This window comes from Scyliorhinus canicula, chromosome 16 (assembly GCF_902713615.1).
Source record: "Scyliorhinus canicula chromosome 16, sScyCan1.1, whole genome shotgun sequence".
In the NCBI taxonomy this organism is placed as follows: domain Eukaryota; kingdom Metazoa; phylum Chordata; class Chondrichthyes; order Carcharhiniformes; family Scyliorhinidae; genus Scyliorhinus; species Scyliorhinus canicula.
This window is the reverse complement of record NC_052161.1, coordinates 4,557,795-4,582,519: the sequence shown is the minus strand read 5'-3', so window position 1 is coordinate 4,582,519 and position 24,725 is coordinate 4,557,795. Positions and strand designations below refer to the sequence as shown.

General features: G+C 47.0%; 1 protein-coding gene across 1 annotated transcript in view; it reads right to left on the bottom strand.

Moving 5' to 3' along the window:
- Positions 1-22,687, bottom strand: part of prom2 (prominin 2) — a 185,348-nt gene extending 162,661 nt beyond the window's left edge. The window contains exon 1 of the mRNA XM_038821458.1: positions 21,501-22,687. The gene's annotated coding sequence lies outside the window, so the exon portion shown is untranslated. The remainder of the gene's footprint in view (positions 1-21,500) is intronic.
- Positions 22,688-24,725: the final 2,038 nt, after the last annotated feature.

The window sequence follows — 24,725 nt, the reverse complement described above, 5'->3', positions numbered from 1 at the left end:
GTTCGATTCTGGCCCTGGGTCGCTGTCTGTGTGGAGTTTACACATTCTCCCCGTGTCTGCGTGGGTTTCACCCCCACAACCCAAAGATGTGCAGGGTAGGTGGATTGGACACGTTAAATTGCCCCTTAATTGGAAAAATTATAATAATTGGGCACTCTAAATGTATTTTTAAAAAAGAAACCTCTCTTGTATTTTAACACTGTCTCTGGTCACCTCGCAATCTGATGCTCCCTGATGTCCAGATCCCTTCCCGATGTCCAGAATCTCCCCTGATGTCCAGATCACCACCATGAACAGATTCTACCCCCGATATCAGGATGCCCCCCCCCCACCTATGCCCAAATCCCTCCCTCCCGCAATCACTGGATCCCCACTCACCAATGCCCAAAATGCCCCCTGTTGTCCAGGTCCCTCCCTGCTGTCAGAATCCTCTCCGGTGTCAGGATCCCCACTGTTACAACACCCTGGGCTAGTGCGCGTCAATTCCAGCCCCACTTTACCCAGAGTCACAACACAAGTGACTTAACCAATAATTCTTCTAAAAATACCTGAAGTGGCAGGGAACCCAGAGTACTCTGGGTCTTTGGATTACTAGTCCAATGAGGATACCACTATGCCACCGCCTTCCTTATGTGTATATGGAGTGCATGCTGCATTCCTCATGAATCCTGACCTATTAGCATGGCTTGGGGTTTTGAGGGGTCAAAGTTGAGAGTCAAAATCCTGTCCAACTATTGCCAGCATCCCGTCAACATAAATGGAGAAGGACTGCACGGGAAATCGAAAGAAAACAGAAGAAAGAATGGGCTTGAAATTCATGAGTACCGAGATGAAATGCTGGAAGAACGGGGAGCTCTGGCCGTCGGTGGGCCAGACTATTCACCCTGTCCAAAATCCTGGAGTCATGTTAATATTTTGGGTACACGGGCCAAGCCTTTCAAAAAGACCCAGAGTCTGGAAGTACTGTGCGAGGTACGGCAGTGCAGTGCTTGATTTGATTTGATTTATTGTCACATGTACCGAAGTACAGTGAAAAGTATTTTTCTGCGGCCGAGGGAATGTACACAGTACGTACATAGTAGACAAAAAGAATGATCAACAGACAACATTGACAAATGGTACATTGGCAAATAGTGATTGGTTAAAGTGCGGAACAAGGGGCCAAACAAAGCAAATACATGAGCAAGAGAAGCATAGAGCGTTGTGAATAGTGTTCTTACAGGAAACAGATCAGTCCGAGGGGGAGTCGTTGAGTCTAGTAGCTGTGGGGAAGAAGCTGTTCCTATGTCTGGATGTGCGGGTCTTCAGACTTCTGTACCTTCTGCCTGATGGAAGGGTCTGGAAGAACACAATGCCTGGGTGGGAGGGGTCTTTGATAATGTGGTCTGCCTTCCTGAGGCAGTGGGAGGTGAATACAGAATCAATGTGGGGGTGCAAGCTTGTGTGATGTGTTGGGCTGAATTCACCACACTCTGCAATTTCTTGCGATCTTGGACTGAGCAATTGCCATACCAGGCTGTGATGCAGCCGGATAGGATGCTCTCTATCGCACATCTGTAGAAGTTTGTGCAGACATGCCGAATTTCTTTAGCTTCCATAGGAAGTAGAGACGTTGTTGGGCTTTCTTGACTGTTGCATCAATGTGATTGGACCAGGACAGATAGTTGGTGATGGTGAGGGTGACCCCCAGGTCATCATCTGTTAGCGGACAATAATCTAGAATCCTAGGACAAAGAATCTAGAAAATGTGAGTTTAAATCCCATCAGGAACAGTTTGAAAATATGAACTCAGCTTAATTTAAAAAGCTGGTCTCAGTAGAAATGATTACAAAAACCCCAACTAACATTCTTCGGCGATGGAAGTTTCTATATTTAGCCGGTCTGACCTGGATGAGATTTCAGTCCCACACCGACACGGTTAACTGCCTCTGAAGTGGCTGAGAAAGTCACTCAGTATCAAAGCTCAGCCCCATCTTCTCAGCTACAGATGGAAAATAAATCTCATTGGTTCGCACAACCCTGGAATGACAAATAACTCTTCAAAGATTCTTCAGATAGACCAGGTGCACCCACAGATATGCCGTCCCAGTCTGCAGGAAGATGCCAACCCAACCTAACCCCCCACCTCCAGCACTGCACCCCATCCCACCTATTGGGACTTTTGGACTCTGGGGAATTGGATTGGGAACCAGGAGGATCCGACTTGTAGCTCAAACATTTCAATCTCATTCCCCTCTCCCAGCCAATTCCAAGTCCCTTACAAAAACCCCAACTAAAATTCTTCGGCGATGGAAGTTTCCGTATTTAGCCAGTCTGACCTGGATGAGATTTCAGTCCCTGGATGAGATTTTCAGTACGATCACCTCTCATGCTTCTGGGGCCTGGAGAGTATAGGCCTCATTTACTAAGCCCATCCTCATATGTCTTGAAAGGCCAGGAACCACATTCTCATACATTTTAATATGAGGGTGCTTCCCGTTCTCTTATCCCCCCCCCCCCCCGCCCACCTAGAGAATTTTCCTCTCTACAGACACAGAGACCCCACCCCCACGGACATGGGAAACACTCCTCCCACAGACCTCTCCAGTGAAGTGCCATAGTCCAGGCTGACCATGACCCTCTCTCCTGGCAGCTGTACTTACCTGGAAATCCCTGCCAGGTTCTATTCACTCGGTCCCCATGTGTCAGGACTTATTGTAAACAGCATGTTGAATGGAGAGCCGGGGGTGGGGTTCCTAATATGGGGGGATAATAGAGGGTCGAAGCCCGCTGATATGTTACTGGTAATGTGGGGAGGGGTTCCCAACCTTTCCTGACGAGAGCCTCATTGATGGAACAATCAATTCTACGGACACGTGCTTGTAGGATTAGAATAGCGGTTTTAATATACTTACAACAGAGCCAGCCTGTTAGCCATTGAACTTTCGGTGAACTGGCTGGCTGACTCTGTGGCACAGATCTTTATACAGCAGCTCCAGGGGGAGGAGTTCTGGGCGGAGCCAAGGGGGGAGCCCAGTACAAACTCTCGAGTACTCCCAGAGCAACTCCCTGGTGGTCAGGTAGTGCAACTGCACTTACAATATTGATACATATATATACTTGGAACAGAGTGACATTGGTAACTATAATACCGTGTGAATCTCATTCACCACACTCATTATGTCATTGACGTGCAGCGGTGACAATCGGAATGACTCTTTTCGAAGATTCTTCAGATAGTGTACGGTGATGGGGTGGAGAATCCGTTTACGCGCACTAAATCAGTACCGGCACCGGTTTCGCTATTCTCCGCCCCCTGAAAAGCGGCATACTCATGCAGTACGCTGGGCCAAGTATCGACCACCTCAGGCCATTGCCTGAGGCCCTCCCTGCAATTTTCTGTCCCTGAACGGCCAAATTCCCAACGGCGTTGTTCTAACATGGTCCTGCCATTCAGGATCCTCGCGTGGTGGCTGCGGACTCAGTCCGGGGCGGCCACAGTCAGGGGAGGGCCGATCGGAGGAAGTGGGGCTTCATTCGGGGCTGGGGGCAATGTTTGCGGGTGGTCCGGGGTGGACGAGCGGCCGATGCGGGGCACTATTTCGGGCTGAGTCCTCAATGGAGCGCGGCGAGGCCGCCGCCGTGCACATGCGCAGCCTCTGACCTGGAAGTTGCCTGCTAGCCCCCAGCAAGACTGTGAATCTGTGGCCTATTTTTCCCACTGTGAAAGACCACAGTTTTCACGACGGCGTGGGAACATAGTCCCAAAAACGGAGAATCCAGCTCCGTATATTTCCCCACCTTGAACTCTGTCTCTAACGTGTCTAAAACTCCACTCTTTGGGCTGACCTTTACCTGACCAAACTAAAACACACCAGTCTTACAAGGTTCAAATTTAGCCCTTTGTGTTCTCCTCACAGGTTACTTTCCCACCCAGCTTTGCACCATTAGCAAACTTGAAAATGCTACACACAGTCCCTTCATCTAATGTAGGCCATTAAATAGCTGAGGCCCCAACACTGATCCTTGCCTCACTTCCACTAGTCACAACCTGCTAAATTAAAAATGCCTACTCCCTGCTTCCTGTCCTTTCACTTAACCTCTAACCGTGCTAATATTGTGGGGCACCTTATAAGTCCCGAAAGATGTGCTTGTTAGGTGAATTGGACATTCTGAATTTTTACATAGAATTTACAGTGCAGAAGGAGGCCATTCGGCCCATCGAGTCTGCACCGGGTCTTGGAAAGGGCACCCTACCCAAGGTGAACACCTCCACCCTATCCCATTACCCCGTAATCCCACCCAACACTAAGCTAATTTTGGACACTCAGGGCAATTTATCATGCCCAATCCACCTAACCTGCACATCTTTGGACTGTGGGAGGAAACCGGAGCATCCGGAGGAAACCAACGCACACACGGGGAGGATGTGCAGACTCCGCACAGACAGAGACCCAAGCCGGAATCGAACCTGGAACCCTGGAGCTGTGAGGCAATTGCACTATCCACAATGCTACCGTGCTGCCCACAATTCTCCCTCCGTGTACCCAAACAGGCGCCGGAGGTTGGCGACTCAGGGATTTTCACAGGAAACAGCCAAGTTTCCTGTCTGCAGAATTGAGGAGTTTGGGAGTGTCTTGTAAATCTGGTGCAGAGTGGGCAATCCACAAACTGTAAATAATCGATATCCATAATGGTCATTTTAGGTTTGGCATAGAGGCGACTGTGTTAAGGAACCTTCATCTAGACAGTATTTGATACTGACACCAGAGGACAGTTGATCTTAGATGAGACACTCAAGTCAGTTGCACTAATACCATCATGAAGCTATTTCAGGAGTGTGGTGCCTTTTCTTGGGCAGGAGAACAAATCAAAGAGTCTCATGAATGACCGAGTCAAATCATTCGGTCCAGTTGATTAATCCAATGAAAGGTGGCTGGTGTTGCTCTCCAAATTTTTCTTGAATTTCTCTGCAAGAAGAATCGTGTAAGAGGTTCCTCTGGAAAATCTAAAATCTGTGAAGATTTTCCCAGCCACAAGAAGCAGGTGATTTAGGAGAATGTGTGTCAGAATTTCCCCTGCTCTGGACAAGAGGGAAATACATTGAAATTTCCCTCAGCATGATTCATCCCTTTCTTGAAGATGGTGGCAATTGTCACATTCCTGAGTAAGGCGGGGGGGGGGGGGGTTTGTTGCTCGTTATGCTCTCCGCTTAATTGATTCTGTTTATGGCGGTTAATATGGTCGCCGTCCTTAATTCTAATTATGTTTGCTCAAGAGTCGCCAGGTATCTTTTCGATACCACCACAAGGTTCAAAACCAAATACCGATCAAAGACTCGATACACCAGTTAGTAAGTTCAAAATCAATACTCATTTATTTACACACTGTCAATTATACTCATGCACAAATTCTACTAACTAAACTATCACTACTACTAAAAGCCTATACTTAGCTTCGGGTGCCCACTCAGTCAGAGGAACAATGGCCGTTGTCCGGTTCTGAGGCTGCTGGCATCGAACTTGTATAGAATAGTAGCTAGGAGCGTCTATCTCGTAGCGTGCGTTGACTTTGGACTTACTTGTCTGGTGCAGCTGCTAGGCAGGTCTCTCGCTGCTGAGAGCCAAGGCCAAGAAGAAAGATTCTTGCTTGGGGGGCTTCCTTTATACCCCAAATGGGCTTCGCACGCTTTTGGGCGGGCCTTGAACTTGGTCCCAATTAATTGGACCATATCCTAATCATTGGTATTGATTTTCTCCAATAAAGGGGTGGTTGCCTGATCGCTGGGTGGGCCCTAGGTGACCGTTGGCCTGCTTTGTTTTAGTCTCCTCCGGCGCCGGGGTGTCTGCTCTGGTATCGTTTGCTTAAATGTTTCTCTTTTGTCCCCGGAGATAGCTCATTAGTATGCAAATGACTTTGCAGTATCGGTCTTGTCTGGAAGCTGCAAACTTCAATCCACAGGCAAACCTTGCACCTGCTTGCTTTCTCAGCATTGTCCAATTTTCCCTTCATTCTCTGCAAGTGTCCATTTTGTAATCGGGACGTGGCCACCCCAGGTGGCTACAGGATCTATTTCCTCTCAAATCTGGAAGATAAGTGGATGAAATCTTAACTTGAGCAAAAGACCATCAGCTTTAAAGACCTTTGCTAAAATATCACTGGGGCCACAGACTTTGTTGTTTTTCATCTGTGATTATTTGTTGTAGTTTTCCCTTCAATGGAGGTACACACATGGATTCTCCCATTGGATACGGCAGGATAGCCCGGAGAGGATCGGCTGCCACTGTGGATTGGTGGTGGAGGAGTTATTGAAAAATGTACTTTTCAGCATTGATGGACAGCATTGTTATCCTTAACAAGAGAAACATCATCCTGTAATTTGGACTGTAGTTGACCATAGTGGCTTCAAAATAGCTCTGCGTGGTCATGATGGTTGACAGATTGTTGGATTTCTCTTCCCATCACATGTCCTTCATCTTCTGGATTTGTCTTTGGACACCAGCCTTGAGCTGATCGGATGCTGCCATCTTGTGGCTTGCGCTCACCTTCGAGGTAAAGAAGCCACAATGAACAAGCAGCCTTTTCTCAATGATTGGACTTCAGGGCTAGGAAAACATCATAGTTCGTCTATTGGTTTTGTTTGTCTGTTATTTAGAGCACAGAAGGTGGCCATTCGGCCCATCATGTCTGCAAAGGTTCCCGGCTTCCTGGAAGCTTCTCAACCCAAATTTGTTTGATTAGAGAATCCATAATACCATCCTCATTGTGATACAATTGCACCACACAGGCAACCGTGTGGCACACGGAGATCAAGTATCCAACTGAACTGGTTTATTCCAATTTTGATTTATATACAAACATACACAAATTGGCAGATGAGGATGATGTTACAATCCAACTCCCTCTTAAATGTGGTAATTGAAGCTGCCTCACTAATACTCTTCGGCAGTGCATTCCAGATCCTCACCACCCATTGCCTGAACATGTTTTTCCTCATGCTGCCATTACTTCTGTTGCCAATCAGTTGAAATCTGTGATCCTTCCACCAATGGGAATAGATTTCCCCTGCTCACTCTGTCCAGGCCATTCATGATTTTATCAAATCTCCTTTGAACCATCTTTTCTCCATCAAAAATAGTTATATGAAGACACAAACATATGCAATAGGAACAGAAGTAGGCCATTCAGCCTCTCGAGCCTGCTTTGCCTTTCAATAAGATCATGGTTGACCTGTTCCTGTTTCAACTTCCATGTTCCCAATAACCTTTGAATGCCCCACCTAACAAGAATCTATCGACCGCTGCCTTAAAAATATTCGATAGTCCCGCCTCCACCGCCTTTTGAGACAGAGTTCCCAATTCACACAACCCTCTGAGAGAGAAGAAAACCTCCTCAACTCTGTCCCAACTTCACTGACAGCTGCAAAGCAAGCATCAAAGACATTTCAAAAATGGTGATTCCTCTCTCTCATGATGATTGGGTATTCCACACAAGATAAGTGACCAGCCCATGTCAGGGCAGACTTTGGCTATTTACATAACTTTGAACATTTCTATAAATTGAAATAGTCACTTAGGGGTATTGAACATAAGTACTGCTGGAAAAATATACATGCTATTGAATTTTTTTGACTTGCACTCATCAGGACAGATGCAGGTGATTTGGTATTCTTGTTTATATCCTGATTATTACAAGACGAAAAGCTTTGACAGCGTGTCTCTTTTTGGCATGAATAAGTAGAAGTATTCAAAAAAAATAAACAAACAAGCCTTTTTAATGCTGATACGAATTAGTCTCCCATCAGGAGATTAAGTTTCAATTCCTGGAGACTGCAGGGCAGCGCTGGAATGTTGGCAACTGTTGGTATAAACCAGAGAGCAGAACTGGGTTTGGGTGAGGCCAGGCAGTCAGCAGGCCAGGACCTCTCATACAGGAAAGAGAAGCTAGAATCAATTGATATTTATTTTTTTACGAAACAGGTACGAATGTGGACCCAAGCACACAGGAAAGGGAAGTGTGTTGATATTAAATATCAATTTGCAATTTCACCTTCCGGACTCACATATGGGACTTTTTATAAAAAGAACAGTTCAACTGTTAAACAAAGAGATTGAATTAAGATGACTGCCATATGTCACCTGACATGTCTGAAACTGCACGTTGGTCAAGTTTGTGGAAGTTTACTAAGGGGAATTCCAATTGGACATGCCCAGGCAACCTTGCTTTGGAATTCTATACCTGCAGATGTCAAGCACTACTTTAAGGACAGACTTAAACATAAAATGGCTGCCATCATCTGCATCACAATAATGGCACATTATATTTCTGTCAGACTTGAGACGGAGAGTTTGCAGAGACAAAGACCATTTTGAAGGTGTTGATAGGTTCCTCCGACATAACTCATCACATATAAAAATAGGCCATTCAGAAGTGACGTTTTGGACATTTAAAAAAAAATCACCTAGCCCATGACACAATAGCCAATGATCAGTTACCTTCTGTGGAATATTTAAACATCATGAAGGGAGAGGTCATGTGATCTGGATCACCAGTTTTGAAATATATTTTATTGCAAAACATTACGGGCGAGATTCTCCGCACTCCCGACGGTGCGGAGAATAGCGTGGCTCGTAAAATTTTACGGCCACGCTGTTCCGACGCCCTCCCGCTATTCTCCCCCCCCCCCCACGCCCGACTCCCGATACGAATCGCTGCCGCCGTTTTTTTACGGCCGGCAGCGATTCTCAGCTGATAGATGGGCCGAGTTCCCAGCCCTTTACGGCTGTTTTTACAAACGGCAAACACACCTGGTCTGGCCGTTCGTAAAAACGGCCGTAAAGTGTTGATTTTTAAAACCATGGCACCGATTGGCACGGCAGTACCACGACCGTGCCAAGGGTGCCATGGGCCCGCGATCGGTGGGCACCGATCGCGGGCAGCGGGCCCGATGCCCGCGCACACTTTGTCCTTCCGCCGCCCCGCAGTATCCATTCGCGGGGCGGCTGAGGGGCATCCCGGCCCGCGCATGCGCGGGTTTCGCGCTAATGCACGATGACGTTATCCGCGCATGCGCGGGTTGGAGTCTTCCAATCCGCGCATGCGCGGCTGACGTCATATGACGCGTCAGCCGGCGCTAACTCTGGCAAGCGGGCTTAACGAAATTCGTTAAGCCCGCGATGCCGGAGTTTACGGCGTCGGCATGCTAGCCCCGACCGGGGACCAGAATCGGTTCCCGGTCGGGAAGGGGGGGGCTGGCGTCAAACCCGCCCGGATTTGACGGCAGCCTTACGATTTCTCCCCATATGGGAGAATCGCGCCCTACTTCTTTCAGAGCAGTCTGGTGAAGGAACATCTGAAGGCAAGTGGGGCCATGTTGCAGATGTATTTTGTTTTCACAAAAAAGCAGAGATAATTTTAGATGAGCTATATTTGTATTGTTAAATATTAGAAATAAAGTATAGTTTTCAGTGAGTTTCATTTAGTGTTACTGTATCAGGAAGGGTAAACCTATAGTTAGATTCATGCTAGACAAAAGTGTTTGTACATGCGAGGGCTTGGCCAGCCCAAATTGTGTTTCTATTGTGCCTAGAGAGGATTATGACATAAAAGATAAACAAGTTGGGAGTAGTATAAAGGTGTTGCTTAATAATGTTAAGGCACTCTGGGAGAGTGCACAGTCAATTCCAGCCTCACAGGCCCCAGAGTCCCAACTAAAGTGAATTAACCAATAATTTGTGTGTTTTCCTGAGATCCTTGACCCTCAACAGCTCCAATGACTTACAGGCATCAGATTTGTAAGTAAAATATATTTAAACACTGTTTATTTATAACAAGAGAAGAGATAAACATAAAACATAGAACATAGAACAGTACAGCACAGAACAGGCCCTTCGGCCCTCAATGTTGTGCCGAGCCATGATCACCCTACTCAACCCACGTATCCACCCTATACCCATAACCCAACAACCCCCCCCTTAACCTTACTTTTATTAGCACACTACGGGCAATTTAGCATGGCCAATCCACCTAACCCGCACATCTTTGGACTGTGGGAGGAAACCGGAGCACCCGGAGGAAACCCACGCACACAGGGGGAGGACGTGCAGACTCCACACAGACAGTGACCCAGCGGGAATCGAACCTGGGACCCTGGAGCTGTGAAGCATTTATGCTAACCACCATGCTACCCTGCTGCCCTAATGTAATGGAAATAATAGAATAGTCTACTTATCTAATTATTTTCCAAACCCTGTCCCACCCTCCAGCCAGACAGACACAACACAGACACATAGTGAGTGGGTGGGAAAGGTTCAACATAACAGGATTAAACAGGAATGAGAGATGCGTATATTCGCTGCTGAGGTCGTGGCCTGTCGGGGATGATCTTCATTGGGCACAAAGTGTTGAAAACCGTTGGTTGGTTCGGACTTTTAGTATCTGCCTTCAATTAGACATCTCAGGCTTCCTCTGGGATGTTACCTTCACTTCCACTGACTTGGGTTTTCACAGAGAGGATTCCCCTCAGGTCTGTGCAATTCTAGCTCACGTCCACCAGGTGGACTACCAGCCTCACTGAGTCAGACTGATGTTCTCAACGTTGTAAATGGATTTTCAAACAGTCTCTCATTATAAACTGAACCCTCAGGGAGAATCCAACAGGTGAGAGTGAATTCGGAACACTGGCCTCACAGGTCCCTACTCAGAACAGAAATGGCTACTTGCCCACAGCTCCCAGGTTGTGCAGTAAGAGGAAGGTATTTGGTCACAAGTCCACAGCTGAGAAATCTGCTTTAGCTTCCAGTGGAGCTTTCACAGGCTCCCCCACTCCCAGGCAACCTGCACCCCCACATACCTAAAGTGAGTCCCTGCCCTACGGAATGGCAGCCTCCCCCCCCCCAACCCCCGGCCGAAACACCATAAAATACTCACTCTTGTCCAGGTTCAGCTTGTACCCCGAGAAAGACCCAAATACTCGCAGTTGCTCCAATATTCCTCCTATTGACGCACTCGGTTCAGACACATACAGCAGCAAGTCGTCGGCATATAAGGACACCCTATGCTCTATCCCCCCCGCACTATTCCTTTCCATGCTCCCGAACTTCTCAATGCGATGGCTAACAGCTCAATCGCAAGCCCAAACAGCAGGGGGGACATAGGACATCCCTGCCCAGTCCCACGGTGGAGAGAAAAGTACCTTGAGCTGATGTTGTTTGTGCCGACACTCGCCTTCAGCTCCTTATATAATAGCTTTAACCAGTTCACAAATCTTGGTCCAATCCCAAACCTGTCCAGCACTGCCATCAAGTACCCCCGTTCTACCCGGTCAAACGCCTTCTCGGCATCCAGTGCCACAACCACCTCTGTTTCCTTCCCCTCCGCCGGTGCCATAATGACGTTCAAAACCCTCCTAATGTTCAAAAACAGCTGCTTCCCCCTCTCACGAACCCCATATGATCCTCACCCATCACCTTTGGGAGCCACTCCTCCAGCCTACCCGTCAGTACCTTCGCCAATACTTTTGCGTCCACATTCAGAAGTGATATGGGCCTATACGACCCTATACGATCTGTCGGATCCTTATCTGTTTTTAGCAACAGTGAAATCGATGCCTGCCCCAAGGATTGTGGCAACACTCCCTTCCCTATCGCCTCTTCAGTCCCCACCATCAGGGGTGCCAGCTCATCCTTGATTTTCTTATAATATTCCACCGGAAACCCATCCTGCCTTGCCACCTTCCCCGACTGCATCCTCCCAATCGCATCCTTCCTTTATCTCCTGCTCCACTATTGCTTCTTCTAATGTAGCCCCCCCCCCCCCCCCCCCCCCCCCCCCCCTCCCCTAGCTTCGGGTACTCCAACCCATCTTGAAATTCCTGCATCTCATGGTCTCCCCCGGTGGCTCTGACCTGTACAACCTCTCATAAAACTCCTCAAAAACCATGTTTCAGCTCCGGAGCCACCACCAACTTCCCTGCCCTATCCCTCACCTGAAGAATTTCCCTTGCCGCTGGCTCCCTCCCGAGTTGCCATGTTCATAAACTGCACCCCTTGCTCGTCTCAGTTGGCGTATCGCCTTCCTGGTGGACAGTCGGACGAAGCTTGCCTGTAGTTCCTTCCTCTTTTCCAGCTTCGCTGGGTCCCCATCTTCTGCATTACTCCTATCTACCTCCAACATCTCATCTATTACCCTCTGTGGCTCCAACCTCTCCTCTTTGTCCACACTGGCCTCAAACGAAATTACCTCACCCATGACCACCTCCTTTAGAGCCTCCCAACTGCCTTCGACACCTCGCCCATACAGTTGAAACCTACATATTCCTTAATTATCTTTTCAAGTGCCATCTGGCCTGGGCTTGCGAAATCCTACCAACTGTCCTGGCTTGAGATAATTCACACCTCTTTAACCTGTGATTATCCCTCTCTCCAGTCGCTCCGTCTGGACCTGTAAAGACTTGATTACCTGCAAAAACTCGCATTCAAAGTATCATCTTGCATCATTGACTTTGTCTAGAAATATATTTGTGGAACCCGCCTCTTTACTCAGCTGATGAAACAGCTGTGCTCTAAAAGCTAGTGTTTCAAAACAAGCCTGTTGGACTTTAACCTGGTGTTGTAAGACTTCTTACTGTGCTCACCCCAGTCCAACGCTGGCATCTCCACATTATACTAGTTTAAATCCTCCCAAGTGACTCTAGAAAACCTCCCAGCCAAGATATTTGTGCCCCTCCAGTTTCGATGCAACCTGTCCTTCTTGTACATGTTCCACCTGCCCCGGAAGAGACCCCAATGGTCCAGAAATCTGAAATCCTCCACCCCTCCTTGTTTGTTCAGAGACATCCTTGACCGTGGCACCAGGGAGGCAACATACCATCCTGGAGTCTCTTTCACGTCCACAGAAGCGTCTATCTGTGCCCCTTACTATAGAGTCCCCTATAACTATCGCTCTCCTGCACTATGCCCTCCACTGCTGAGTAACAGAGCCAGTTGTGATGCCATTGTTCTGGCTGCTGCTGTTTTCACAGCAGCTGCTTGCAGACTATATTGCTGTGAATTCCACAAACTATTTGCTCCCTGCCTAGTTCGTCAGTGGGAGTTACAAATGCACATTTGTTTGCCAAAATTTTCAGGGTAGCCATGTTAATTGTATTAATTCATTCGCTGTTTGGTTTATTGAACTAAACACATGTTTGTTGAGGATTATTTTATCACTGAGGGACAGAATTATTTCACGGTCCTCTTTTTCCTCCTCCATCTGGAAAACAAACAACTCGAATTTCTCAACGATCTCCGGACCAGCAAAGTTTAATACGGTGTAAGTTTGTACCTTTTTTGACTTGTCAGACAATGCAGGTTTGCAGTAAATACACCGCTCCTTCTCGAACTTCTCCCAACTGTCTGTTTTCATCAAAGATGCGTAGACTGCAAACTCCTGACACCATGTCAATGTGTTGTGTTCCGGAAACACTGACAAGGACTAGTTTGGCAGCTACTTCATCCTTGTCCTCTACTCGTGACCCTGGGGAGAACTCCTGTGCTCCCGACATGTGACCTCTTTGGCACCCTCCTCATCATGTCATCACGTGACCACTGGCCTCCACCTGTATTTCACATATCAGACTGTGGGCAACAGATAATCAGCATGAAACAGTTAAGTATAGGTGATGCATTTTAATAGAATGAATCGGGGCAGGACCTACTCAGTTAATGGTGGGGTGTTGGGAAGACTTGTAGAACAAAGTGATCTAGGAGTACAGGTTCATAGCTCCTTTAAAGTGGAGTTACAGATGGGCAGGGTGGTGAAGAAGGCATTCGACATGCTTGATTTCATTGGTCAGAACATTGTATACAGGAGTTGTGATGTCTTGTTGAAGTTGTGCAAGACATTAGTCAGGCCACACATGGAATACTGGGCACAGTTCTGGTCACCCTATTATAGAAAGGACATTATTAACCTAGAAAGAGTGCAGAAAATATTGACTACTATGCTACTGGGACTTGATGATTTTAGTTATAAGGAGAGTTTGGATAGACTGGGACTTTTTTCCCTGGAGCGTAGGAGGTTTAGGGGTGATCTTCTAGAGGTCTATAAAATAATGAGGGGCATAGATATGGTAGATAGTCAACATCTTTTCCCAAAGGTAGAGGAGTCTAAAACTAGAGGGCATAGGTTTAAGGTGAGAGGGAGAGATACAAAAGGGTCCAGAGGGGCAATTTTTTCACACAGGTGAACATCTGGAACGAGCTGCCAGACGCAGTAGTAGAGGTGGATACAATTTTGATTTTGAAAAGCAGTTAGACAGTTATATAGGTATAGAGGTATATGGGCCAAATGCGGGCAAGTGGGACTAGCTTAGTGATAGAAACTGGGCGGCATGGACAAACTGGGCCGAAGGGCCTGTTTCTATGCTGTAAACATCAATGACACTGTACACTAAATTGGCATATCGGGAGACACGGTGACACAGTGGTGAGCACTGCTGCCTCACAGCATCTTGGGCGACTGTCTGTGTGGAGTTTGACATCCTCCCCATGTCTGCATGGGTTTCCTCCGGGTGCTCCGCTTTCCTCCCGCAGTCCAAAGATGTGCAAGTTAGGAGAGGTTATTATAGGTCAGGGGAGCAGGCCTGGGTAAGGTGCTCTTTCAGAGGGTACGTGCAGACTCGATTAGCCGAATGGCCTTCTTCTGCACTATAGGAATTCTATGGTTCGGGTCCTTATAAATTTCAAAACCCGTTACTCAACTAAGGAGTGTGAAAAATGGGGGGAATCCTTCCTCACCTGGTCCTAGCAAAATTCAGCAGCAGCTTTTACACTTGAGATGGTGTTGAAGATGGAAGACAGGCATTACCCTGGCATTAGACGGCAGCACGGTTGCATTGTGGATAGCACAATAGCTTCATAGCTCCAGGGTCCCAGGTTCGATTCCGGCTTGGGTCACTGTCTGTGCGGAGTCTGCACATCCTCCCCGTGTGTGCGTGGGTTTCCTCCGGGTACTCCGGTTTCCTCCCACAGTCCAAAGATGTGCAGGTTAGGTGGATTGGCCATGATAAATTGCCCTTAGTGTCCAAAAATTGCCCTTAGTGTTGGGTGGGGTTACTGGGTTATTGTGATAGGGGGAGGTGTTAACCTTGGGTAGGGTGCTCTTTCCAAGAGCCGGTGCAGACTCGATGGGTCGAATGGCTTCCTTCTGCACTGTAAATTCTATGATATCACCAGCAGTGGGAGCCCTGGAGCTACTTGCTGAAAACTCGAAACATTTTCCCTTCTTCCTGGTCAGCGATCATTTTAGAACATAGAACATTACAGCGCAGTACAGGCCCTTCGGCCCTCGATGTTGTGCCGACCTGTGAAACCCCTCTAAAGCCCATTTACACTATTCCCTTATCGTCCATATGCCTATCCAATAACCATTTGAATGCCCTTAGTGTTGGCGAGTCCACTATTGTTGTAGGCAGGGCATTCCACGCCCTTACTACTCTCTGAGTAAAGAATCTACCTCTGACATCTGTCCGATATCTATCTTCCCTCAATTTAAAGCTATGTCCCCTCGTGCTGGACATCACCATCCGAGGAAAAAGGCTCTCAATGTCCACCCTAATCCTCTGATCATCTTGTATGCCTCAATTAAGTCACCTCTTAACCTTCTTCTCTCCAATGAAAACAGCCTCAAGTCCTTCAGCCTTTCCTCGTAAGATCTTCCCTCCATACCAGGCAATATCCTTGTAAATCTCCTCTGTACCCTTTCCAATGCTTCCACATCCTTCCTATAATGCGGCGACCAGAACTGCACACAATACTCCAAATGCGGCCGTACCAGAGTTATGTACAGCTGCAACTTGAATTTTAACATTGGAAACTCTATCGCAGCACCACCTGCTGCCATTACAGGGAATTGTCAACCAAAGCGTCATTGCAGAGATTTTATCAGCAGTTTATATTTATATGGTGCCCTTAATGGAATAAAATGTCCCAAGGTGTTTCATGCGTGCATTATAAAACAAAATGAGACACTGAGACAAATAAAGAGATATTGGGTGTGATTCAGCGAACTCAAGTTAAAGTGCGCTGAACGGTGAGTTTAGCCGGGTGTTTCTCACCAGTTGTAGCACCGAGAATCATGCTGCCTTGGCTCCCCGCCGAGGCCGCACTTAATGGCTTCACGCAGATCGGGTCGCCATTGTGTCCGGCGGCCCTCATCTTCCTCCTCCTTTCAGGCACCCCCTCTGCTTTTCTGGCTCCCCCCCCCCCCCCAACCTTGGGCATTCTCCCAGGAACACCCCTTCGGCCCCCCTCTACTTGGTAAGGACCCCCCCCCCCCCAGCTAAACAGCCCCTATTTCTTCTGCCATTTCTTCTGCCTTATATCTGCACTAGCGACACCTTCCTATGTACATAGGTTCACTGTTGCACATTCTGTATATAGTAACACACATATACACATCCACACGCACCTTAATATTTTTTATCTGAAAAAAAGGGGGGGGGGAGATGTCATAATATACATCTATGTATATAATGTAGTGCAGACAGGCAGTGACTGACACACAGGATGACCAGTAAGCACACAGAACAGAGCAGCCAATCACAAGACAGGATACTACCACTATAAAGCCAGAGGACACCAGTTTTCCCACTCTCTCGGGATCCAGCCTCTGAGACAGCCAGAGCTCGTGACTTAGCCAGTGCAAACACCATGTGGTAGCTAGTAAGTCTGGTCACGCTAGCACTAGGTCTCCAGTCAAGTCAGCATAGTGTCAACCCACAGGTGAACATGTATAATAGTTAAGACGTTAAATAAAATCGTGTTGCATCTTAACAAGTGTTGGAGGTCTGTCTCTCGCTACACTGCATCAAGTGCAGTCCACATCGACCCAGCCTGCCCAATACATCAGGGTGGAGACTAAAAACAGCGGCTTCGGTCTTCCTGATATTGAATTGATGGAATTTTCAGTGCACCCATTGCAGGATGTTGGATAAGCAGTCTGATAATTTAGTCATGATGTGGAGATGCCGGCGTTGGACTGGGGTGAGCACAGTAAGAAGTCTTACAACACCAGGTTAAAGTCCAACAGGTTTGTTTCAAACACGAGCTTTCGGAGCACGGCTCCTTCTTCAGGTTCACCTGAAGAAGGAGCCGTGCTCCGAAAGCTCGTGTTTGAAACAAACCTGTTGGACTTTAACCTGGTGTTGTAAGACTTCTTACTGTGATAATTTAGTGACAGTGGAGGAGTTGAGAGATGCAGAGGGCGAGATGGGGCTGGGTGTCATCAGGATATGTCAGGCAGCACGGTAGCACAGTGGTTAGCACTGTTGCTACATAGCTCCAGGGTCCCAGGTTCAATTCCCAGCTTGGGTCACTGTTTGTGCGGAGTCTGCACGTTCTCCCTGCGTCTGCGTGGGTTTCCTCCGGGTGCTCCGGTTTCCTCTCACAAGTCCCAAACAACGTGCTGTTAGGTAACTTGGACATTCTAAATTCTCCCTCTGTGTACCCGAGCAGGCGTCGTAGTGGGGCGAATAGGGGATTTTCACAGTAACTTCATTGCAGTGTTAATGTAAGCCGACTTGTGACAATAAAGATTATTATTATCCCCGTCTACTATTTTAGTTGTTTCCTCCAAAAGTTGAATTGGGAGTTTGTTAGACATGACCTACCTTCTACAAATTCATCCTGGCTTTCTCGAAGCAGCTCTTATTTCCCTCAGTCTCAGTCACTCTGTTCTAAATTAGCGATTCCAATCATTCCCTCGCAACAGGGACAGGAATTCCATGCCTTCCTGGAGTCAGGAATGGAGTAGGGAATACCCAAAAGATTGTTTTTTCCGTAACAGATTTAAATTTCCCATCGGGTCTTCTCTCAGGTGGGAAGGGTTTTGTGTTAGGGTTGGGCCGTGACCCCACATGCACTGGTCAGGGTCACCAGTGACAGCCCACAAGAAATTTGTTTCTCCTGGTCCCCCCATATTTTCATTGGGTCAGGTGGGTTTTGGAAGGCTTCTGATTGGGTCTGAGATGTTTGTCTTCCGTATGAATGGTTGTGTTGTTTTGTAATGGGAGGTGTACTTCAGGACAGGACAATATGGTTGTAATGGTATAATATGGTATAATGAGAGGCCTGATCCACCACCATCAGTTTTGCAACTCTTCCAAAATTTTATTTAGCCCCAAAGAGCATGCCCCCAACCCTTCTAACATGTCACAATTCCTCTCATTATCTGAATATATATCTCTGCACCTCAGGTTGAGCGTGGTCTGGTAATCTAATAAAGGTGAATTCAATGAGTCTGCCCATCTCTTGTTTAGCATCAGAAAATGACCATGACAGCAGCTGGATTAATGTAAACACCAAACTGCTTCACTAGTTCAGAAATCTAAGGAAAGAACCAAGTTAAACCAAGTTAGAATTTGAAAGAATTAACCAAAATCATTTTGATAGGTGGACGAGGGCATTAAAAGTGGACCTAATGTATCAAGCTCTTTGGGAAACGACTATTTTGGAGAAATATAAAGAATCGCTTACCGCAGTAAGAGCAAAAGTTTTAGACTGCTAGACAAGCAGCAGAAATGGCAGATGATTTAAATCAAGGTTTGGTTTTCAACATCAATTTCAGTCTGTGAAGGATAGAAACTGGGAAAATGAGAAATCCACATGTGGTCAATTCAAAAGAGGTTTAGTTGTTGGTTGATAAGGTGTCAGATCTTTTTAAAGATTTTATTTGTGAGAGTATGGTTTACTCATGTGTACAAGGTGGAGTAGGTAACGAGATTAACAACTTAAGGGATACAGAAATAAGTCCATCGTTAATGGTGAGAGATAAAGAGATATCTAGTTCAGAAGGAGTACTGCCAGAAAAGGTGGTAGTTTGTGGAATTAATAGTGAAGTTAGTAGCATTCCATTGTATAAGATAAGGTTAGAATGTATACAGACAGTGACCCAGGGCTGGGATCGAACCTGGAACCTCGCCGGCTTGAGGCAGCAGTGCTAACCACTGCACCACTGTGCAACTCTATTTTAATCACTTGACCATTGGTGAGTAAGATCCCAAACTCTGAAATTCTCTCCCTAAATCTCGGCTCCCCTCTCTCCTTCTTCAAGTTAGTCATCAAAACCCAACAATTGTTCAGTTGTTTCAAGTTTTTTTATATCTTTCGAATATCTCCACAGGCGGCTCAATTTGACATTCTGATTTAGAATTTTCCTGTGAAGCACCTTGGGAGGATGAATGTGGAAGATGCTCCATAAATATAAGTTGTTCTACCTGGAAACAAATGATACGGGGGAGGTCTCTGGCAGTGACGGTCTGGGAAGCTTTGAAGGCAGTAGTCAGAGGGGAATTAATCTCGATACGGGCCCACAGAGAAAAGGTGGAACGGGCTGAGAGGGATAGATTAGTGGAGGAGACATTCCAGGTGGACAGGAGATACTTGGAGGCCCCGGACGCGGGGCTACTGAGGGAGCGGCGGAGGTTACAGGTGGAGTTTGGGCTGTTGACCACAGGGAAAGCAGTGGAACAGTTGAGGAAGGCAAGGGGGGGGGCGATCTATGAGTACGGAAAAAGGCAAGAGGAATGTTGGCGCACCAGCTCAGGAAAAGAGAGGCGGCCAGGGAGATAGGTAAAGTAAAGAGTAGAGAAGGTAATACTATCCTGGACCCAGCGGGGGGTGAACGAGGTGTTTAAGGACTTTTATAATAAATAATGAGTCGGAACCCCCGGCTGGGGTGGAGGGGATGAGGCAATTTCTGGATCAGTTGAGGTTCCCGAGGGTGGAGGGGGACCTGGTGGAGGGGCTGGGAGCCCCAATTGATATTGAGGAAATAATCAAGGGGCTGGAGGGCATGCAGTCAGATGGAATTCTACAAGACGCCTCCTCTCCCTCTTAAGGTTTGCTCTGACCATAGAGCCATTGGCCATGGCGTTAAGAGCCTCTAGGAACTGGAAAGGGCTGGTTCGGGGGAAGCACCAGGTCTCACTCTATGCAGATGACCTGCATTTCGGACCTGTTGGAGGGGATGGGGGAAGTAATGCGAATCTTGGGGGAATTTGGCAATTTTTCAGGGTATAAATCGAACATGGGGAAAAGCGAGATGTTTGCGATCCAGGCAAGAGGACAGGAGATGAGACTGGGAGAGCTGCCACTTAGAATGGTAGGGAAGAGCTTTCGATATCTGGGGATCCAGGTGGCCCAGAAATGGGAGGTACTGCACAAGTTAAACCTATCCCGGTTGGTAGAACAAATGGAAGGGAACTTTAAGAGATGGGGCATGCTCCCACTATCACTGGCAGGGAGGGTACAGACCGTGAAAATGACGGTCCTCCCCAGATTTCTGTTTGTCTTTCAGTGCCTCCCCATCTTCATCCCTCAGGCCTTTTTCAAGTGGGTAATAATATTATTTTGGGCTTTGTGTGGGTGAGTAAAACCCCGCGAGTGAAGAAAGTGTTGCTGGAGCGCAGCGGGGGGCGGGGGGGGGGGGGGGGGGGGGGGGGGGGTTGGCACTGCCGAACTGTTGCAACTACTACTGGGCAGCTAACATAGCCATGATCAGGAAGTGGGTAGTAGGGGAGGGGCCAGCATGGGAGCGGATGGAGGCAGCGTCGTGTAAAGACACCAGTCTGGGAGCATTGGTAACGGCACCTCTGCCGTTCTCGCCGGCCCGATACTCCATAAGTCCGGTGGTAGTGGCAGCCCTGAGGATCTGGGGCAGTGGAGGCGATATAAGAGATTGGAGGGAGCATCGATTTTGACCCCAAGGTTTGTACCGGGTAGGCTAGATGGTGGGTTTCAGAGTGGCAGAGGGCAGGAATTAGAAGGATGGGGGATCTATTTATAGATTGGAGCTTTCCCAGCTTGAAAGCTTTGGAGGATAAATTTAAATTGCCAGCAGGGAATGGTTTTAGGTATTTGCAGGTGCCCGACTTCCTGAGAAAACAGGTGCCGGCATTTCCGCTGCTGCCACCACGGTGGATACAGGATAGAGTAGTTTCCAGTACCTGGGTGGGAGAGGGGAAGGTACCGGATATTTACCAGGAGCTTTCGGAGGCAGAGGAAACTCCGGTGGAGGAGCCTATGGGTAAGTTGGAGGACGAGCTATGAGGAGAGACAGAGGCAGTTCTATGGAGGTATTTTAGGGTTAATACCCCCTCATCGTGCGCCAGGCTTAGCCTGATACAATTTAAGGTAGTCCACCGGGCACACATGGGCTGGGATGAGCAGGTGTTTTGGGGTAGAGGATAGGTGTGAGAAGTCTGCGGGAAACCCAGCAAATCATGTCCACATGTTTTGGGCATGCCCGAAGCTTAGAGGATTTTGCTAAGGCAATGTCCACAGTGCTAAAAACATGGGTGGTTCCAAGTCCGGAGTTGTATGGTTCAGGTGTGTGAAGATTGGGCTTGGGGGGGGGATGTTTATTTTACCATGTTGATGTCATTGCTTTTGTTACTGTTAGAAAAATTTTCAAATACCTTTATAAAATATTTTTTTAAAAAGATAAGAGAAACCCTCCCAAATAAGGAAGATTTCCCATACCTGGAGAGCCATTTTTTCTCTACGCTGACATCAATGTGGAGGTCCAACATTGTATCCAATTCTGGAGCGCCTCCTTTGGACGTCTAAGGACGAGAGTCTTTGATGACTGGGACATCCAGACTGACACCAAGGTCCTCGGCTACAAGGCAATCGTCCAACTCTCCTTTGTGGCTCAGCAACATGGGACTACATACAGAAGTCACCTCAAGGCCCCGGAAACGTACCATCAATGTTATCTGAGATGGATTCCCCACATCAGCTGATTGGGCAGGCGTACTAACATCTGTGACCTTGAAGGAGTTTCTTATGTGGACAAACATACACATTAGCGAGTGATCACCAAAGAAGTATTTTGAATTTGAAGCAGAGACTTTTTATAAAAGTTAAACGGTTCTTTCTTGAATGGGCGAGGCTGGAGGAGTCCTCCTGCAAGGGAATGACCCTCCGGGCACTCACCATGGCAGCGTTCCCATCCCCCCACCCATCAAAGTACACATCCAGCCCAGTGGTGGTAGCCACATTGAAGACATGAAACCAAATGTGGAACAGTTCGGGCTGAGATATCCTCCACGCCCCCAACTGCGGTAACCACAAATTCCTGCCAACCAGGCTTGACGCCACTTATAAAAACTGGAGATAGGACAGGGAGACGCTAGCGGTTAGGGACCTTTACATAGGGACAGACTCACAACCTTGGACGAGCTGACGGAGGACATGGACCTGCCGACGGGACAGGAGCTCAAACACCTCCAAATTAAACACTTTCTCCACAAGGTGAAGGCAAAATGCCCTAGTGCTCCGAGAGACACCCTACCAGAGGAATTCAACACAGACAGTAAGCAGAGGAAGAGCTGTCGGAACATATACGAACAGTTGCTGGACAGGGCAAGACGACCACTGAAAGAAGCTAGATGGAAATGGGGGTACAAATTGGGGACAGAAGTGGGTTGGGGACTCTGGAGCGAAGCACTGAGCAAGGCCAACTCCATCTCCTCCCGCACTAGGGTAATGTTGGAACTCTTATTTGACCTTCTAATAAGAGTCAATAGTTTGGTTGATTGGAGGCATCAAAATATGTTTTTAATGCTAATTATTCACTTGATTACACTTGGTTGAAAACAGAATCAAAGCGTAAGAAATTAACTATCAAACGATACATTAAAGGGCTTAAAGGGCCGAACTCATGCCAAAAAGAAATCACTTTAAACACAAACAAACATAGATGATTTCAGAATTCATCAATGCAGGAGCAAATCCTCGACCATGAGGTCCTACTTTTAGGGAATTCTCATCTCTAGTTTAATCCCTCATTTACTCTCATTGGTTTCTAATTCTCAGCTGAGACCTCCCGGTTTGTCAAAATGGATGTCTGATACTTTAAAATTATTTATTAATCAAACATTGGATATTACTCAAGATTGACAGGTGCCCATCAAAACTAGCTCAGCATCTGCGTGTGCAGTCTTAGGAAAATTACTGGATAGGTTTCTCATGCCACAGGTCGGCCTGCAGACCTTGTTGAAATCGATTGGTTGATACATTTTTATTGCTGAATACATTAAAATACATTGACTAAAACAATGTCTAGATTCCCACAGTCAAGACACTGGAATAATCTTTACCTCTCAGCTGTATATATTCAATTAGCGCCTAAACCTATGAATAAATCAATAAATTCTATCAGCTAAGCCTCATGCAATTTAGGGTGGGAGTGAGGATGGACTTATGCCCTAGAGTGACAGTTTTCGGTGTATAGGTACAGTCTGATCTTCGTACGGGGAAGAGGGTCAACGTCCTGGCATCCCTAATTGCAAACTGGAGAATCCTGCTCAGCAGGCGACCCAACAGCACCACCCACGCAGCCATCCCCTCCCAACACTAAACAATAAAAAATTAAAGACCAAGTGGACCACCAAGTGGCATCCAGGGTAGGCGGCAACACTAACAGGGGAACTAAACTACCAACGGGGGGGGTTGAAACATCATGTAAAAACCGTTGCAAATGAGACACAAACCTATTTGTAAATATCAGTTACACTTGAGCTGTTACTCAGTAAAAACTGGAAATACTAATTAAAATATTTTTAATAAAGTGTTCTTTCTTTGAGAACCCTCAGAGTTCCGGTTCTGAAATAGTTGGGAAAAAGAATTAGCTAAAAGTTTTAAAAAGAAACAGCTTGGAGAGATGCACTTGTTCCTTGAATTAAGCAGAAGAGGGACTTGGAAAGAAAGGAGAGCTTGAATTTTGAAACAATTCATAAGAAACATAAGAACTTGGAGCAGGAGTCGGCCATCTGGCCACTCGAGCCTGCTCCGCCATTCAATGAGATTATGGCTGATCTTTTGTGGATTTTCTCCACTTTCCGGCCCAAACACCATAACCCTTAATCCCTTTATTCTTCAAAAAACTTTCTATCTTTATCTTAAAAACATTTAATGAAGGACCCTCAACTGCTTCACTGGGCAAGGAATTCCATAGATTCACAACACTCGGTGAAGAAGTTCCTCCTAAACTCAGTCCTAAATCTACTTCCCCTTATTTTGAGGCTATGCCCCCTAGTTCTGCTTTCATCCAGTGGAAACAACCTGCCCGCAAGAATCCCATCTATTCCCTTCATCATTTTTATGTTTCTATAAGATCCCCCCTCATCCTTCTAAATTCCAATGAGTACAGTCCCAGTCTACTCAACCTCTCCTCGTAATCCAACCCGTTCAGCTCTGGGATTAACCTAGTGAATCTCCTCTGCACACCCTCCAGTGCCAGTACGTCCTTTCTCAGGTGAGACCAAAACTGAACATAATACTCCAGGTGTGGCCTCACTAACACCTTATACAATTGCAGCATAACCTCCCTAGTCTTAAACTCCATCCCTCTAGCAATGAAGGACAAAATTCCATTTGCCTTCTTAATCACCTGTTGCACCTGAAAACCAACTTTTTGCGACTCATGCACGAGCACACCCAGGTCTCTCTGCACAGCAGTATGTTTTAATATTTCATCATTTAAATAATAATCCCTTTTGCTGTTATTCCTACCAAAATGGATAACCTCACATTTGTCAACATTGTATTCCATCTGTCAGACCCTAGCCCATTCACTTAACCTATCCAAATCCCTCTGCAGACTTCAAGTATCCTCTGCACGTTTTGCTTTACCACTTATAGAATTTATAGAATTTACAGTGTCAAAGGAGGCCTTTCGGCCCATCGAGTCTGCACCGGCTC